Genomic DNA, 21,046 nt, shown 5'->3' with positions numbered 1-21,046 from the left:
TAACGTTATACGTTATATAGTAATAGTATATAACGTTATACGTTATATAGTAATAGTATATAATGTTATACGTTAGTACGTAATAATATATATCGTTATACGTTATATAGTAATAGTATATAACGTTATACGATAGTACGTAATAGTATATATCGTTATACGTTATATAGTAATAGTATATAACGTTATACGTTATATAGTAATAGTATATAACGTTATACGTTAGTACGTAATAATATACAACGTTATACGTGATATGGCAATACTATATAACGTTATACGTTATTACGTAATAGTATATAACGTTATACGTTATATAGTAATAGTATATATCGTTATACGTTATATAGTAATAGTATATAACGTTATACGTGATATAGTAATAGTATATAACGTTATACGTTATATAGTAATAGTATGTAACGTTATACGTTATATAGTAATAGTATGTAACGTTATACGTTATATAGTAATAGTATATAACGTTATACGTTAGTACGTAATAATATATATCGTTATACGTTATATAGTAATACTATATAACGTTATACGATAGTACGTAATAGTATATATCGTTATACGTTATATAGTAATAGTATATAACGTTATACGTTAGTACGTAATAATATACAACGTTATACGTGATATGGTAATACTATATAACGTTATACGCTATTACGTAATAGTATACATCGTTATACGTTAATACGGAATAGTATATATCGTTATACGTTATATAGTAATAGTATATAACGTTATACGTTATATAGTAATAGTATATAACGTTATACGTTATATAGTAATAGTATATAACGTTATACGTTATATAGTAATAGTATATAACGTTATACGTTATATAGTAATATTATATAACGTTATGCGTTATATAGTAATAGTATATAACGTTATACGTTATATAGTAATAGTATATAACGTTATACGTTATATAGTAATAGTATTTAACGTTATACGTTATATAGTAATAGTATATAACGTTATACGTTAGTACGTAATAATATACAACGTTATACGTGATATGGCAATACTATATAACGTTATACGTTATTACGTAATAGTATATAACGTTATACGTTATTACGTAATAGTATATAACGTTATACGTTATATAGTAATAGTATATAACGTTATACGTTATATAGTAATAGTATATAACGTTATACGTTATATAGTAATAGTATATAACGTTATACGTAATATAGTAATAGTATATAACGTTATACGTAATATAGTAATAGTATATAACGTTATACGTTATATAGTAATAGTATACAACGTTATACGTTATATAGTAATAGTATGTAACGTTATACGTTATATAGTAATAGTATGTAACGTTATACGTTAGTACGTAATAGTATATAACGTTATACGTTAGTACGTAATAATATATATCGTTATACGTTATATAGTAATAGTATATAACGTTATACGATAGTACGTAATAGTATATATCGTTATACGTTATATAGTAATAGTATATAACGTTATACGTTAGTACGTAATAATATACAACGTTATACGTGATATGGTAATACTATATAACGTTATACGCTATTACGTAATAGTATACAACGTTATACGTTAATACGGAATAGTATATATCGTTATACGTTATATAGTAATAGTATATAACGTTATACGTTATATAGTAATAGTATATAACGTTATACGTTATATAGTAATAGTATATAACGTTATACGTTATATAGTAATAGTATATAATGTTATACGTTAGTACGTAATAGTATATATCGTTATACGTTATATAGTAATAGTATATAACGTTATACGATAGTACGTAATAGTATATATCGTTATACGTTATATAGTAATAGTATATAACGTTATACGTTATATAGTAATAGTATATAACGTTATACGTTAGTACGTAATAATATACAACGTTATACGTGATATGGCAATACTATATAACGTTATACGTTATTACGTAATAGTATATAACGTTATACGTTATATAGTAATAGTATATATCGTTATACGTTATATAGTAATAGTATATAACGTTATACGTTATATAGTAATAGTATATAACGTTATACGTTATATAGTAATAGTATATAACGTTATACGTTATATAGTAATAGTATATAACGTTATACGTTATATAGTAATAGTATATAACGTTATACGTTAGTACGTAATAATATATATCGTTATACGTTATATAGTAATAGTATCTAACGTTATTCGATAGTACGTAATAGTATATATCGTTATACGTTATATAGTAATAGTATATAACGTTATACGTTATATAGTAATAGTATATAACGTTATACGTTAGTACGTAATAATATACAACGTTATACGTGATATGGTAATACTATATAACGTTATACGCTATTACGTAATAGTATATAACGTTATACGTTAATACGGAATAGAATATATCGTTATACGTTATATAGTAATAGTATATAACGTTATGCGTTATATAGTAATAGTATATAACGTTATACGTTATATAGTAATAGTATATAACGTTATGAGTTATATAGTAATAGTATATAACGTTATACGATAGTACGGAATAGTATATATCGTTATACGTTATATGGTAATAGTATATAACGTTATACGTTTTATAGTAATAGTATATAACGTTATACGTTATATAGTAATAGTATATAACGTTATACGTTATGTAGTAATTTTATATAACGTTATGCGCTATATAGTAATAGTATATAACGTTATACGTTATATAGTAACAGTATATAACGTTATACGTTATATAGTAATAGTATTTAACGTTATACGTTATATAGTAATAGTATATAACGTTATACGTGATATGGCAATACTATATAACGTTATACGATATTACGTAATAGTATATAACGTTATACGTTATATAGTAATAGTATATATCGTTATACGTTATATAGTAATAGTATATAACGTTATACGTTATATAGTAATAGTATATAACGTTATACGTTATATAGTAATAGTATATAACGTTATACGTTATATAGTAATAGTATATAACGTTATACGTTAGTACGTAATAATATATATCGTTATACGTTATATAGTAATAGTATCTAACGTTATACGATAGTACGTAATAGTATATATCGTTATACGTTATATAGTAATAGTATATAACGTTATACGTTATATGGTAATAGTATATAACGTTATACGTTAGTACGTAATAATATACAACGTTATACGTGATATGGTAATACTATATAACGTTATACGCTATTACATAATAGTATATAACGTTATACGTTAATACGGAATAGAATATATCGTTATACGTTATATAGTAATAGTATATAACGTTATACGTTATATAGTAACAGTATATAACGTTATACGTTATATAGTAATAGTATTTAACGTTATACGTTATATAGTAATAGTATATAACGTTATACGTTAGTACGTAATAATATACAACGTTATACGTGATATGGCAATACTATATGACGTTATACGTTATTACGTAATAGTATATAACGTTATACGTTATTACGTAATAGTATATAACGTTATACGTTATTACGTAATAGTATATAACGTTATACGTTATATAGTAATAGTATATAACGTTATACGTTATATAGTAATAGTATATAACGTTATACGTTATATAGTAATAGCATATAACGTTATACGTTATTACGTAATAGTATACAACGTTATACGTGATATGATAATACTATATAACGTTATACGCTATTACGTGATAGTATATAACGTTATACGTTAATATGTAATAGTATATATCGTTATACGTTATATAGTAATAGTATATAACGTTATACGTTATATAGCAATAGTATATAACGTTATACGTTATATAGTAATAGTATATAACGTTATACGTTATATAGTAATAGTATATAACGCTATACGTTATATAGTAATAGTATATAACGTTATACGTTATATAGTAATAGTATGTAACGTTATACGTTATATAGTAATAGTATGTAACGTTATACGTTATATAGTAATAGTATATAACGTTATACGTTAGTACGTAATAATATATATCGTTATACGTTATATAGTAATAGTATATAACGTTATACGATAGTACGTAATAGTATATATCGTTATACGTTATATAGTAATAGTATATAACGTTATACGTTAGTACGTAATAATATACAACGTTATACGTGATATGGTAATACTATATAACGTTATACGCTATTACGTAATAGTATACAACATTATACGTTAATACGGAATAGTATATATCGTTATACGTTATATAGTAATAGTATATAACGTTATACGTTATATAGTAATAGTATATAACGTTATACGTTATATAGTAATAGTATATAACGTTATACGTTATATAGTAATAGTATATAACGTTATACGTTATATAGTAATAGTATATAACGTTATACGTTATATAGTAATAGTATATAACGTTATACGTTAGTACGTAATAATATATATCGTTATACGTTATATAGTAATATTATATAACGTTATGCGTTATATAGTAATAGTATATAACGTTATACGTTATATAGTAATAGTATATAACGTTATACGTTATATAGTAATAGTATTTAACGTTATACGTTATATAGTAATAGTATATAACGTTATACGTTAGTACGTAATAATATACAACGTTATACGTGATATGGCAATACTATATAACGTTATACGTTATTACGTAATAGTATATAACGTTATACGTTATTACGTAATAGTATATAACGTTATACGTTATATAGTAATAGTATATAACGTTATACGTTATATAGTAATAGTATATAACGTTATACGTTATATAGTAATAGTATATAACGTTATACGTAATATAGTAATAGTATATAACGTTATACGTAATATAGTAATAGTATATAACGTTATACGTTATATAGTAATAGTATACAACGTTATACGTTATATAGTAATAGTATGTAACGTTATACGTTATATAGTAATAGTATGTAACGTTATACGTTAGTACGTAATAGTATATAACGTTATACGTTAGTACGTAATAATATATATCGTTATACGTTATATAGTAATAGTATATAACGTTATACGATAGTACGTAATAGTATATATCGTTATACGTTATATAGTAATAGTATATAACGTTATACGTTAGTACGTAATAATATACAACGTTATACGTGATATGGTAATACTATATAACGTTATACGCTATTACGTAATAGTATACAACGTTATACGTTAATACGGAATAGTATATATCGTTATACGTTATATAGTAATAGTATATAACGTTATACGTTATATAGTAATTGTATATAACGTTATACGTTATATAGTAATAGTATATAACGTTATACGTTATATAGCAATAGTATATAATGTTATACGTTAGTACGTAATAATATATATCGTTATACGTTATATGGTAATAGTATATAACGTTATACGATAGTACGTAATAGTATATATCGTTATACGTTATATAGTAATAGTATATAACGTTATACGTTATATAGTAATAGTATATAACGTTATACGTTAGTACGTAATAATATACAACGTTATACGTGATATGGCAATACTATATAACGTTATACGTTATTACGTAATAGTATATAACGTTATACGTTATATAGTAATAGTATATATCGTTATACGTTATATAGTAATAGTATATAACGTTATACGTTATATAGTAATAGTATATAACGTTATACGTTATATAGTAATAGTATGTAACGTTATACGTTATATAGTAATAGTATGTAACGTTATACGTTATACAGTAATAGTATATAACGTTATACGTTAGTACGTAATAATATATATCGTTATACGTTATATAGTAATAGTATATAACGTTATACGATAGTACGTAATAGTATATATCGTTATACGTTATATAGTAATAGTATATAACGTTATACGTTAGTACGTAATAATATACAACGTTATACGTGATATGGTAATACTATATAACGTTATACGCTATTACGTAATAGTATACATCGTTATACGTTAATACGGAATAGTATACATCGTTATACGTTATATAGTAATAGCATACAACGTTATACGTTATATAGTAATAGTATATAACGTTATACGTTATATAGTAATAGTATATAACGTTATACGTTATATAGTAATAGTATATAACGTTATACGTTATATAGTAATATTATATAACGTTATGCGTTATATAGTAATAGTATATAACGTTATACGTTATATAGTAATAGTATACAACGTTATACGTTATATAGTAATAGTATGTAACGTTATACGTTATATAGTAATAGTATGTAACGTTATACGTTAGTACGTAATAGTATATAACGTTATACGTTAGTACGTAATAATATATATCGTTATACGTTATATAGTAATAGTATATAACGTTATACGATAGTACGTAATAGTATATATCGTTATACGTTATATAGTAATAGTATATAACGTTATACGTTAGTACGTAATAATATACAACGTTATACGTTAATACGGAATAGTATATATCGTTATACGTTATATAGTAATAGTATATAACGTTATACGTTATATAGTAATTGTATATAACGTTATACGTTATATAGTAATAGTATATAACGTTATACGTTATATAGTAATAGTATATAACGTTATACGTTATATAGTAATAGTATATAACGTTATACGTAATATAGTAATAGTATATAACGTTATACGTAATATAGTAATAGTATATAACGTTATACGTTATATAGTAATAGTATACAACGTTATACGTTATATAGTAATAGTATGTAACGTTATACGTTATATAGTAATAGTATGTAACGTTATACGTTAGTACGTAATAGTATATAACGTTATACGTTAGTACGTAATAATATATATCGTTATACGTTATATAGTAATAGTATATAACGTTATACGATAGTACGTAATAGTATATATCGCTATACGTTATATAGTAATAGAATATAACGATATACGTTAGTACGTAATAATATACAACGTTATACGTGATATAGTAATACTATATAACGTTATACGCTATTACGTAATAGTATACAACGTTATACGTTAATACGGAATAGTATATATCGTTATACGTTATATAGTAATAGTATATAACGTTATACGTTATATAGTAATAGTATATAACGTTATACGTTATATAGTAATAGTATATAACGTTATACGTTATATAGTAATAGTATATAACGTTATACGTTAGTACGTAATAATATACAACGTTATACGTGATATGGCAATACTATATAACGTTATACGTTATTACGTAATAGTATATAACGTTATACGTTATATAGGAATAGTATATATCGTTATACGTTATATAGTAATAGTATATAACGTTATACGTTATATAGTAATAGTATATAACGTTATACGTTATATAGTAATAGTATATAACGTTATACGTTATATAGTAATAGTATATAACGTTATACGTTATATAGTAATAGTATATAACGTTATACGTTAGTACGTAATAATATATATCGTTATACGTTATATAGTAATAGTATATAACGTTATACGTTATATAGTAATAGTATATAACGTTATACGTTAGTACGTAATAATATACAACGTTATACGTGATATGGTAATACTATATAACGTTATACGCTATTACGTAATAGTATATAACGTTATACGTTAATACGGAATAGAATATATCGTTATACGTTATATAGTAATAGTATATAACGTTATACGTTATATAGTAATAGTATATAACGTTATACGTTATATACTAATATTATATAACGTTATGCGTTATATAGTAATAGTATATAACGTTATACGTTATATAGTAATAGTATATAACGTTATACGTTAGTACGTAATAATATACAACGTTATACGTGATATGGTAATACTATATAACGTTATACGCTATTACGTAATAGTATATAACGTTATACGTTATTACGTAATAGTATATAACGTTATACGTTATTACGTAATAGTATATAACGTTATACGTTATATAGTAATAGTATATAACGTTATGCGTTATATAGTAATAGTATATAACGTTATACGTTATATAGTAATAGTATATAACGTTATGCGTTATATAGTAATAGTATATAACGTTATACGATAGTACGGAATAGTATATATCGTTATACGTTATATGGTAATAGTATATAACGTTATACGATAGTACGGTATAGTATATATCGTTATACGTTATATGGTAATAGTATATAACGTTATACGTTTTATAGTAATATTATATAACGTTATACGTTATATAGTAATAGTATATAACGCTATACGTTATATAGTAATATTATATAACGTTATGCGTTATATAGTAATAGTATATAACGTTATACTTTATATAGTAACAGTATATAACGTTATACGTTATATAGTAATAGTATTTAACGTTATACGTTATATAGTAATAGTATATAACGTTATACGTTAGTACGTAATAATATACAACGTTATACGTGATATGGCAATACTATACAACGTTATACGTTATTACGTAATAGTATATAACGTTATACGTTATTACGTAATAGTATATAACGTTATACGTTATTACGTAATAGTATATAACGTTATACGTTATATAGTAATAGTATATAACGTTATACGTTATATAGTAATAGTATATAACGTTATACGTTATATAGTAATAGTATATAACGTTATACGTTATATAGTAATAGTATATAACGTTATACGTTATTACGCAATAGTATACAACGTTATACGTGATATGATAATACTATATAACGTTATACGCTATTACGTAATAGTATATAACGTTATACGTTAATATGTAATAGTATATATCGTTATACGTTATATAGTAATAGTATATAACGTTATACGTTATATAGCAATAGTATATAACGTTATACGTTATATAGTAATAGTATATAACGTTATACGTTATATAGTAATAGTATATAACGTTATACGTTATATAGTAATAGTATATAACGTTATACGTTAGTACGTAATAATATACAACGTTATACGTGATATGGCAATACTATATAACGTTATACGTTATTACGTAATAGTATATAACGTTATACGTTATATAGGAATAGTATATATCGTTATACGTTATATAGTAATAGTATATAACGTTATACGTTATATAGTAATAGTATATAACGTTATACGTTATATAGTAATAGTATATAACGTTATACGTTATATAGTAATAGTATATAACGTTATACGTTATATAGTAATAGTATATAACGTTATACGTTAGTACGTAATAATATATATCGTTATACGTTATATAGTAATAGTATCTAACGTTATACGATAGTACGTAATAGTATATATCGTTATACGTTATATAGTAATAGTATATAACGTTATACGTTATATAGTAATAGTATATAACGTTATACGTTAGTACGTAATAATATACAACGTTATACGTGATATGGTAATACTATATAACGTTATACGCTATTACGTAATAGTATATAACGTTATACGTTAATACGGAATAGAATATATCGTTATACGTTATATAGTAATAGTATATAACGTTATACGTTATATAGTAATAGTATATAACGTTATACGTTATATACTAATATTATATAACGTTATGCGTTATATAGTAATAGTATATAACGTTATACGTTATATAGTAATAGTATATAACGTTATACGTTAGTACGTAATAATATACAACGTTATACGTGATATGGTAATACTACATAACGTTATACGCTATTACGTAATAGTATATAACGTTATACGTTATTACGTAATAGTATATAACGTTATACGTTATTACGTAATAGTATATAACGTTATACGTTATATAGTAATAGTATATAACGTTATGCGTTATATAGTAATAGTATATAACGTTATACGTTATATAGTAATAGTATATAACGTTATGCGTTATATAGTAATAGTATATAACGTTATACGATAGTACGGAATAGTATATATCGTTATACGTTATATGGTAATAGTATATAACGTTATACGATAGTACGGTATAGTATATATCGTTATACGTTATATGGTAATAGTATATAACGTTATACGTTTTATAGTAATAGTATATAACGTTATACGTTATATAGTAATAGTATATAACGCTATACGTTATATAGTAATATTATATAACGTTATGCGTTATATAGTAATAGTATATAACGTTATACTTTATATAGTAACAGTATATAACGTTATACGTTATATAGTAATAGTATTTAACGTTATACGTTATATAGTAATAGTATATAACGTTATACGTTAGTACGTAATAATATGCAACGTTATACGTGATATGGCAATACTATACAACGTTATACGTTATTACGTAATAGTATATAACGTTATACGTTATTACGTAATAGTATATAACGTTATACGTTATTACGTAATAGTATATAACGTTATACGTTATATAGTAATAATATATAACGTTATACGTTATATAGTAATAGTATATAACGTTATACGTTATATAGTAATAGTATATAACGTTATACGTTATATAGTAATAGTATATAACGTTATACGTTATTACGCAATAGTATACAACGTTATACGTGATATGATAATACTATATAACGTTATACGCTATTACGTAATAGTATATAACGTTATACGTTAATATGTAATAGTATATATCGTTATACGTTATATAGTAATAGTATATAACGTTATACGTTATATAGCAATAGTATATAACGTTATACGTTATATAGTAATAGTATATAACGTTATACGTTATATAGGAATAGTATATAACGTTATACGTTATATAGTAATAGTATATAACGTTATACGTTATATAGTAATAGTATGTAACGTTATACGTTATATAGTAATAGTATATAACGTTATACGTTAGTACGTAATAATATATATCGTTATACGTTATATAGTAATAGTATATAACGTTATACGATAGTACGTAATAGTATATATCGTTATACGTTATATAGTAATAGTATATAACGTTATACGTTAGTACGTAATAATATACATCGTTATACGTGATATGGTAATACTATATAACGTTATACGCTATTACGTAATAGTATACAACGTTATACGTTAATACGGAATAGTATATATCGTTATACGTTATATAGTAATAGTATATAACGTTATACGTTATATAGTAATAGTATATAACGTTATACGTTATATAGTAATAGTATATAACGTTATACGATAGTACGTAATAGTATATATCGTTATACGTTATATAGTAATAGTATATAACGTTATACGTTATATAGTAATAGTATATAACGTTATACGTTAGTACGTAATAATATACAACGTTATACGTGATATGGCAATACTATATAACGTTATACGTTACTACGTAATAGTATATAACGTTATACGTTGTATAGTAATAGTATATATCGTTATACGTTATATAGTAATAGTATATAACGTTATTCGTTATATGGTAATATTATATAACGTTATGCGTTATATAGTAATAGTATATAACGTTATACGTTATATAGTAATAGTATATAACGTTATACGTTATATAGTAATAGTATATAACGTTATGCGTTATATAGTAATAGTATATAACGTTATACGTTATATAGTAATAGTATATAACGTTATACGTTATATAGTAATAGTATATAACGTTATACGTTATATAGTAATAGTATATAACGTTATACGTTATATAGTAATAGTATATAACGTTATACGTTATATAGTAATAGTATATAACGTTATACGTTAGTACGTAATAATATACAACGTTATACGTGATATGGAAATACTATATAACGTTATACGTTATATAGTAATAGTATATAACGTTATACGTTATATAGTAATAGTATATAACGTTATACGTTATACAGTAATTTTATATAACGTTATACGTTATATAGTAATAGTATATAACGTTATACGTTATATAGTAATAGTATATAACGTTATACGTTATATAGTAATAGTATATAACGTTATACGTTATATAGTAATAGTATATAACGTTATACGTTAGTACGTAATAATATACAACGTTATACGTGATATGGTAATACTATATAACGTTATACGCTATTACGTAATAGTATATAACGTTATACGTTAATACGGAATAGTATATATCGTTATACGTTATATAGTAATAGTATATAACGTTATACGTTATATAGTAATAGTATATAACGTTATACGTTAGTACGTAATAATATACAACGTTATACGTGATATGGCAATACTATATAACGTTATACGTTATTACGTAATAGTATATAACGTTATACGTTATATAGTAATATTATATAATGTTATGCGTTATATAGTAATAGTATATAACGTTATACGTTATATAGTAATAGTATATAACGTTATACGTTATATAGTAATAGTATATAACGTTATACGTTATATAGTAATAGTATATAACGTTATACGTTAGTACGTAATAATATACAACGTTATACGTGATATGGCAATACTATATAACGTTATACGTTATATAGTAATATTATATAACGTTATGCGTTATATAGTAATAGTATATAACGTTATACGATATATAGTAATAGTATATAACGTTATACGTTATATAGTAATAGTATATAACGTTATACGTTATATAGTAATATTATATAACGTTATACGTTATATAGTAATAGTATATAACGTTATACGTTATATAGTAATAGTATATAACGTTATACGTTATATAGTAATAGTATATAACGTTATACGTTAGTACGTAATAATATATATCGTTATACGTTATATAGTAATAGTATATAACGTTATGCGTTATATAGTAATAGTATATAACGTTATACGTTATATAGTAATAGTATATAACGTTATGTGTTATATAGTAATAGTATATAACGTTATACGTTATATAGTAATAGTATATAACGTTATACGTTATATAGTAATAGTATATAACGTTATACGTTATATAGCAATAGTATATAACGTTATACGTTATATAGTAATAGTATATAACGTTATACGTTATATAGGAATAGTATATAACGTTATACGTTATATAGTAATAGTATATAACGTTATACGTTATATAGTAATAGTATGTAACGTTATACGTTATATAGTAATAGTATATAACGTTATACGTTAGTACGTAATAATATATATCGTTATACGTTATATAGTAATAGTATATAACGTTATACGATAGTACGTAATAGTATATATCGTTATACGTTATATAGTAATAGTATATAACGTTATACGTTAGTACGTAATAATATACATCGTTATACGTGATATGGTAATACTATATAACGTTATACGCTATTACGTAATAGTATACAACGTTATACGTTAATACGGAATAGTATATATCGTTATACGTTATATAGTAATAGTATATAACGTTATACGTTATATAGTAATAGTATATAACGTTATACGTTATATAGTAATAGTATATAACGTTATACGATAGTACGTAATAGTATATATCGTTATACGTTATATAGTAATAGTATATAACGTTATACGTTATATAGTAATAGTATATAACGTTATACGTTAGTACGTAATAATATACAACGTTATACGTGATATGGCAATACTATATAACGTTATACGTTACTACGTAATAGTATATAACGTTATACGTTGTATAGTAATAGTATATATCGTTATACGTTATATAGTAATAGTATATAACGTTATACGTTATATAGTAATAGTATATAACGTTATACGTTATATAGTAATAGTATATAACGTTATACGATAGTACGTAATAGTATATATCGTTATACGTTATATAGTAATAGTATATAACGTTATACGTTATATAGTAATAGTATATAACGTTATACGTTAGTACGTAATAATATATATCGTTATACGTTATATAGTAATAGTATATAACGTTATACGTTATATAGTAATAGTATATAACGTTATACGTTAGTACATAATAATATACAACGTTATACGTGATATGGTAATACTATATAACGTTATACGCTATTACGTAATAGTATATAACGTTATACGTTAATATGTAATAGTATATATCGTTATACGTTATATAGTAATAGTATATAACGTTATACGTTATATAGTAATAGTATATAACGTTATTCGTTATATGGTAATATTATATAACGTTATGCGTTATATAGTAATAGTATATAACGTTATACGTTATATAGTAATAATATACAACGTTATACGTGATATGGAAATACTATATAACGTTATACGTTATATAGTAATAGTATATAACGTTATACGTTATATAGTAATAGTATATAACGTTATACGTTATACAGTAATTTTATATAACGTTATACGTTATATAGTAATAGTATATAACGTTATACGTTATATAGTAATAGTATATAACGTTATACGTTATATAGTAATAGTATATAACGTTATACGTTATATAGTAATAGTATATAACGTTATACGTTAGTACGTAATAATATACAACGTTATACGTGATATGGTAATACTATATAACGTTATACGCTATTACGTAATAGTATATAACGTTATACGTTAATACGGAATAGTATATATCGTTATACGTTATATAGTAATAGTATATAACGTTATACGTTATATAGTAATAGTATATAACGTTATACGTTAGTACGTAATAATATACAACGTTATACGTGATATGGCAATACTATATAACGTTATACGTTATATAGTAATATTATATAACGTTATGCGTTATATAGTAATAGTATATAACGTTATACGATATATAGTAATAGTATATAACGTTATACGTTATATAGTAATAGTATATAACGTTATACGTTATATAGTAATAGTATATAACGTTATACGTTATATAGTAATAGTATATAACGTTATACGTTATATAGTAATAGTATATAACGTTATACGTTATATAGTAATAGTATATAACGTTATACGTTAGTACGTAATAATATATATCGTTATACGTTATATAGTAATAGTATATAACGTTATGCGTTATATAGTAATAGTATATAACGTTATACGTTATATAGTAATAGTATATAACGTTATGTGTTATATAGTAATAGTATATAACGTTATACGTTATATAGTAATAGTATATAACGTTATACGTTATATAGTAATAGTATATAACGTTATACGTTATATAGCAATAGTATATAACGTTATACGTTATATAGTAATAGTATATAACGTTATACGTTATATAGGAATAGTATATAACGTTATACGTTATATAGTAATAGTATATAACGTTATACGTTATATAGTAATAGTATGTAACGTTATACGTTATATAGTAATAGTATATAACGTTATACGTTAGTACGTAGTAATATATATCGTTATACGTTATATAGTAATAGTATATAACGTTATACGATAGTACGTAATAGTATATATCGTTATACGTTATATAGTAATAGTATATAACGTTATACGATAGTACGTAATAGTATATATCGTTATACGTTATATAGTAATAGTATATAACGTTATACGTTAGTACGTAATAATATACAACGTTATACGTGATATGGTAATACTATATAACGTTATACGCTATTACGTAATAGTATACAACGTTATACGTTAATACGGAATAGTATATATCGTTATACGTTATATAGTAATAGTATATAACGTTATACGTTATATAGTAATAGTATATAACGTTATACGTTATATAGTAATAGTATATAACGTTATACGATAGTACGTAATAGTATATATCGTTATACGTTATATAGTAATAGTATATAACGTTATACGTTATATAGTAATAGTATATAACGTTATACGTTAGTACGTAATAATATACAACGTTATACGTGATATGGCAATACTATATAACGTTATACGTTACTACGTAATAGTATATAACGTTATACGTTGTATAGTAATAGTATATATCGTTATACGTTATATAGTAATAGTATATTACGTTATACGTTATATAGTAATAGTATATAACGTTATACGTTATATAGTAATAGTATATAACGTTATACGATAGTACGTAATAGGATATATATCGTTATACGTTATATAGTAATAGTATATAACGTTATACGTTATATAGTAATAGTATATAACGTTATACGTTAGTACGTAATAATATATATCGTTATACGTTATATAGTAATAGTATATAACGTTATACGTTATATAGTAATAGTATATAACGTTATACGTTAGTACGTAATAATATACAACGTTATACGTGATATGGTAATACTATATAACGTTATACGCTATTACGTAATAGTATATAACGTTATACGTTAATACGGAATAGAATATATCGTTATACGTTATATAGTAATAGTATATAACGTTATACGTTATATAGTAATAGTATATAACGTTATACGTTATATACTAATATTATATAACGTTATGCGTTATATAGTAATAGTATATAACGTTATACGTTATATAGTAATAGTATATAACGTTATACGTTATATAGTAATAGTATATAACGTTATATGTTAGTACGTAATAATATACAACGTTATACGTGATATGGTAATACTATATAACGTTATACGCTATTACGTAATAGTATATAACGTTATACGATAGTACGGAATAGTATATATCGTTATACGTTATATAGTAATAGTATATAACGTTATACGTTATATAGTAATAGTATATAACGTTATACGTTATATAGTAATAGTATATAACGTTATACGTTATATAGTAATAGTATATAACGTTATACGTTAGTACGTAATAATATACAACGTTATACGTGATATGGAAATACTATATAACGTTATACGTTATATAGTAATAGTATATAACGTTATACGTTATATAGTAATAGTATATAACGTTATACGTTATACAGTAATTTTATATAACGTTATACGTTATATAGTAATAGTATATAACGTTATACGTTATATAGTAATAGTATATAACGTTATACGTTATATAGTAATAGTATATAACGTTATACGTTATATAGTAATAGTATATAACGTTATACGTTATATAGTAATAGTATATAACGTTATACGTTAGTACGTAATAATATACAACGTTATACGTGATATGGAAATACTATATAACGTTATACGTTATATAGTAATAGTATATAACGTTATACGTTATATAGTAATAGTATATAACGTTATACGTTATACAGTAATTTTATATAACGTTATACGTTATATAGTAATAGTATATAACGTTATACGTTATATAGTAATAGTATATAACGTTATACGTTATATAGTAATAGTATATAACGTTATACGTTATATAGTAATAGTATATAACGTTATACGTTATATAGTAATAGTATATAACGTTATACGTTAGTACGTAATAATATACAACGTTATACGTGATATGGTAATACTATATAACGTTATACGCTATTACGTAATAGTATATAACGTTATACGTTAATACGGAATAGTATATATCGTTATACGTTATATAGTAATAGTATATAACGTTATACGTTATATAGTAATAGTATATAACGTTATACGTTAGTACGTAATAATATACAACGTTATACGTGATATGGCAATACTATATAACGTTATACGCTATTACGTAATAGTATATAACGTTATACGTTAATACGGAATAGTATATATCGTTATACGTTATATAGTAATAGTATATAACGTTATACGTTATATAGTAATAGTATATAACGTTATACGTTAGTACGTAATAATATACAACGTTATACGTGATATGGCAATACTATATAACGTTATACGTTACTACGTAATAGTATATAACGTTATACGTTGTATAGTAATAGTATATATCGTTATACGTTATATAGTAATAGTATATTACGTTATACGTTATATAGTAATAGTATATAACGTTATACGTTATATAGTAATAGTATATAACGTTATACGATAGTACGTAATAGCATATATCGTTATACGTTATATAGTAATAGTATATAACGTTATACGTTATATAGTAATAGTATATAACGTTATACGTTAGTACGTAATAATATATATCGTTATACGTTATATAGTAATAGTATACAACGTTATACGTTATATAGTAATAGTATATAACGTTATACGTTAGTACGTAATAATATACAACGTTATACGTGATATGGTAATACTATATAACGTTATACGCTATTACGTAATAGTATATAACGTTATACGTTAATACGGAATAGAATATATCGTTATACGTTATATAGTAATAGTATATAACGTTATACGTTATATAGTAATAGTATATAACGTTATACGTTATATACTAATATTATATAACGTTATGCGTTATATAGTAATAGTATATAACGTTATACGTTATATAGTAATAGTATATAACGTTATATGTTAGTACGTAATAATATACAACGTTATACGTGATATGGTAATACTATATAACGTTATACGCTATTACGTAATAGTATATAACGTTATACGATAGTACGGAATAGTATATATCGTTATACGTTATATAGTAATAGTATATAACGTTATACGTTATATAGTAATAGTATATAACGTTATACGTTATATAGTAATAGTATATAACGTTATACGTTATATAGTAATAGTATATAACGTTATACGTTATATAGTAATAGTATATAACGTTAAACGTTAGTACGTAATAATATACAACGTTATACGTGATATGGAAATACTATATAACGTTATACGTTATATAGTAATAGTATATAACGTTATACGTTATATAGTAATAGTATATAACGTTATACGTTATACAGTAATTTTATATAACGTTATACGTTATATAGTAATAGTATATAACGTTACACGTTATATAGTAATAGTATATAACGTTATACGTTATATAGTAATAGTATATAACGTTATACGTTATATAGTAATAGTATATAACGTTATACGTTATATAGTAATAGTATATAACGTTATACGTTAGTACGTAATAATATACAACGTTATACGTGATATGGTAATACTATATAACGTTATACGCTATTACGTAATAGTATATAACGTTATACGTTAATACGGAATAGTATATATCGTTATACGTTATATAGTAATAGTATATAACGTTATACGTTATATAGTAATAGTATATAACGTTATACGTTAGTACGTAATAATATACAACGTTATACGTGATATGGCAATACTATATAACGTTATACGCTATTACGTAATAGTATATAACGTTATACGTTAATACGGAATAGTATATATCGTTATACGTTATATAGTAATAGTATATAACGTTATACGTTATATAGTAATAGTATATAACGTTATACGTTATATAGTAATATTATATAACGTTATGCGTTATATAGTAATAGTATATAACGTTATACGTTATATAGTAATAGTATATAACGTTATACGTTAGTACGTAATAATATACAACGTTATACGTGATATGGTAATACTATATAACGTTATACGCTATTACGTAATAGTATATAACGTTATACGTTAATACGGAATAGTATATATCGTTATACGTTATATAGTAATAGTATATAGCGATATACGTTATATAGTAATAGTATATAACGTTATACGTTAGTACGTAATAATATACAACGTTATACGTGATATGGCAATACTATATAACGTAATACGTTATTACGTAATAGTATATAACGTTATACGTTATATAGTAATATTATATAACGTTATGCGTTATATAGTAATAGTATATAACGTTATACGTTATATAGTAATAGTATATAACGTTATACGTTATATAGTAATAGTATATAACGTTATACGTTATATAGTAATAGTATATAACGTTATACGTTAGTACGTAATAATATACAACGTTATACGTGATATGGCAATACTATATAACGTTATACGTTATATAGTAATATTATATAACGTTATGCGTTATATAGTAATAGTATATAACGTTATACGATATATAGTAATAGTATATAACGTTATACGTTATATAGTAATAGTATATAACGTTATACGTTATATAGTAATAGTATATAACGTTATACGTTATATAGTAATAGTATATAACGTTATACGTTATATAGTAATAGTATATAACGTTATACGTTATATAGTAATAGTATATAACGTTATACGTTATATAGTAATAGTATATAACGTTATACGTTATATAGTAATAGTATATAACGTTATACGTTAGTACGTAATAATATATATCGTTATACGTTATATAGTAATAGTATATAACGTTATACGATAGTACGTAATAGTATATATCGTTATACGTTATATAGTAATAGTATATAACGTTATACGTTAGTACGTAATAATATACAACGTTATACGTGATATGGTAATACTATATAACGTTATACGCTATTACGTAATAGTATACAACGTTATACGTTAATACGGAATAGTATATATCGTTATACGTTATATAGTAATAGTATATAACGTTATACGTTATATAGTAATAGTATATAACGTTATACGTTATATAGTAATAGTATATAACGTTATACGATAGTACGTAGTAGTATATATCGTTATACGTTATATAGTAATAGTATATAACGTTATACGTTATATAGTAATAGTATATAACGTTATACGTTATATAGTAATAGTATATAACGTTATACGTTATATACTAATATTATATAACGTTATGCGTTATATAGTAATAGTATATAACGTTATACGTTATATAGTAATAGTATATAACGTTATATGTTAGTACGTAATAATATACAACGTTATACGTGATATGGTAATACTATATAACGTTATAGGCTATTACGTAATAGTATATAACGTTATACGATAGTACGGAATAGTATATATCGTTATACGTTATATAGTAATAGTATATAACGTTATACGTTATATAGTAATAGTATATAACGTTATACGTTATATAGTAATAGTATATAACGTTATACGTTACATAGTAATAGTATATAACGTTATACGTTATATAGTAATAGTATATAACGTTATACGTAATATAGTAATAGTATATAACGTTATACGTTATATAGTAATAGTATATAACGTTATACGTTATATAGTAATAGTATATAACGTTATACGTT

Source organism: Bombus terrestris, chromosome 13, assembly GCF_910591885.1.
Source record: "Bombus terrestris chromosome 13, iyBomTerr1.2, whole genome shotgun sequence".
Lineage (NCBI taxonomy): Eukaryota > Metazoa > Arthropoda > Insecta > Hymenoptera > Apidae > Bombus > Bombus terrestris.
Note: the sequence above shows the minus strand (reverse complement) of the source record.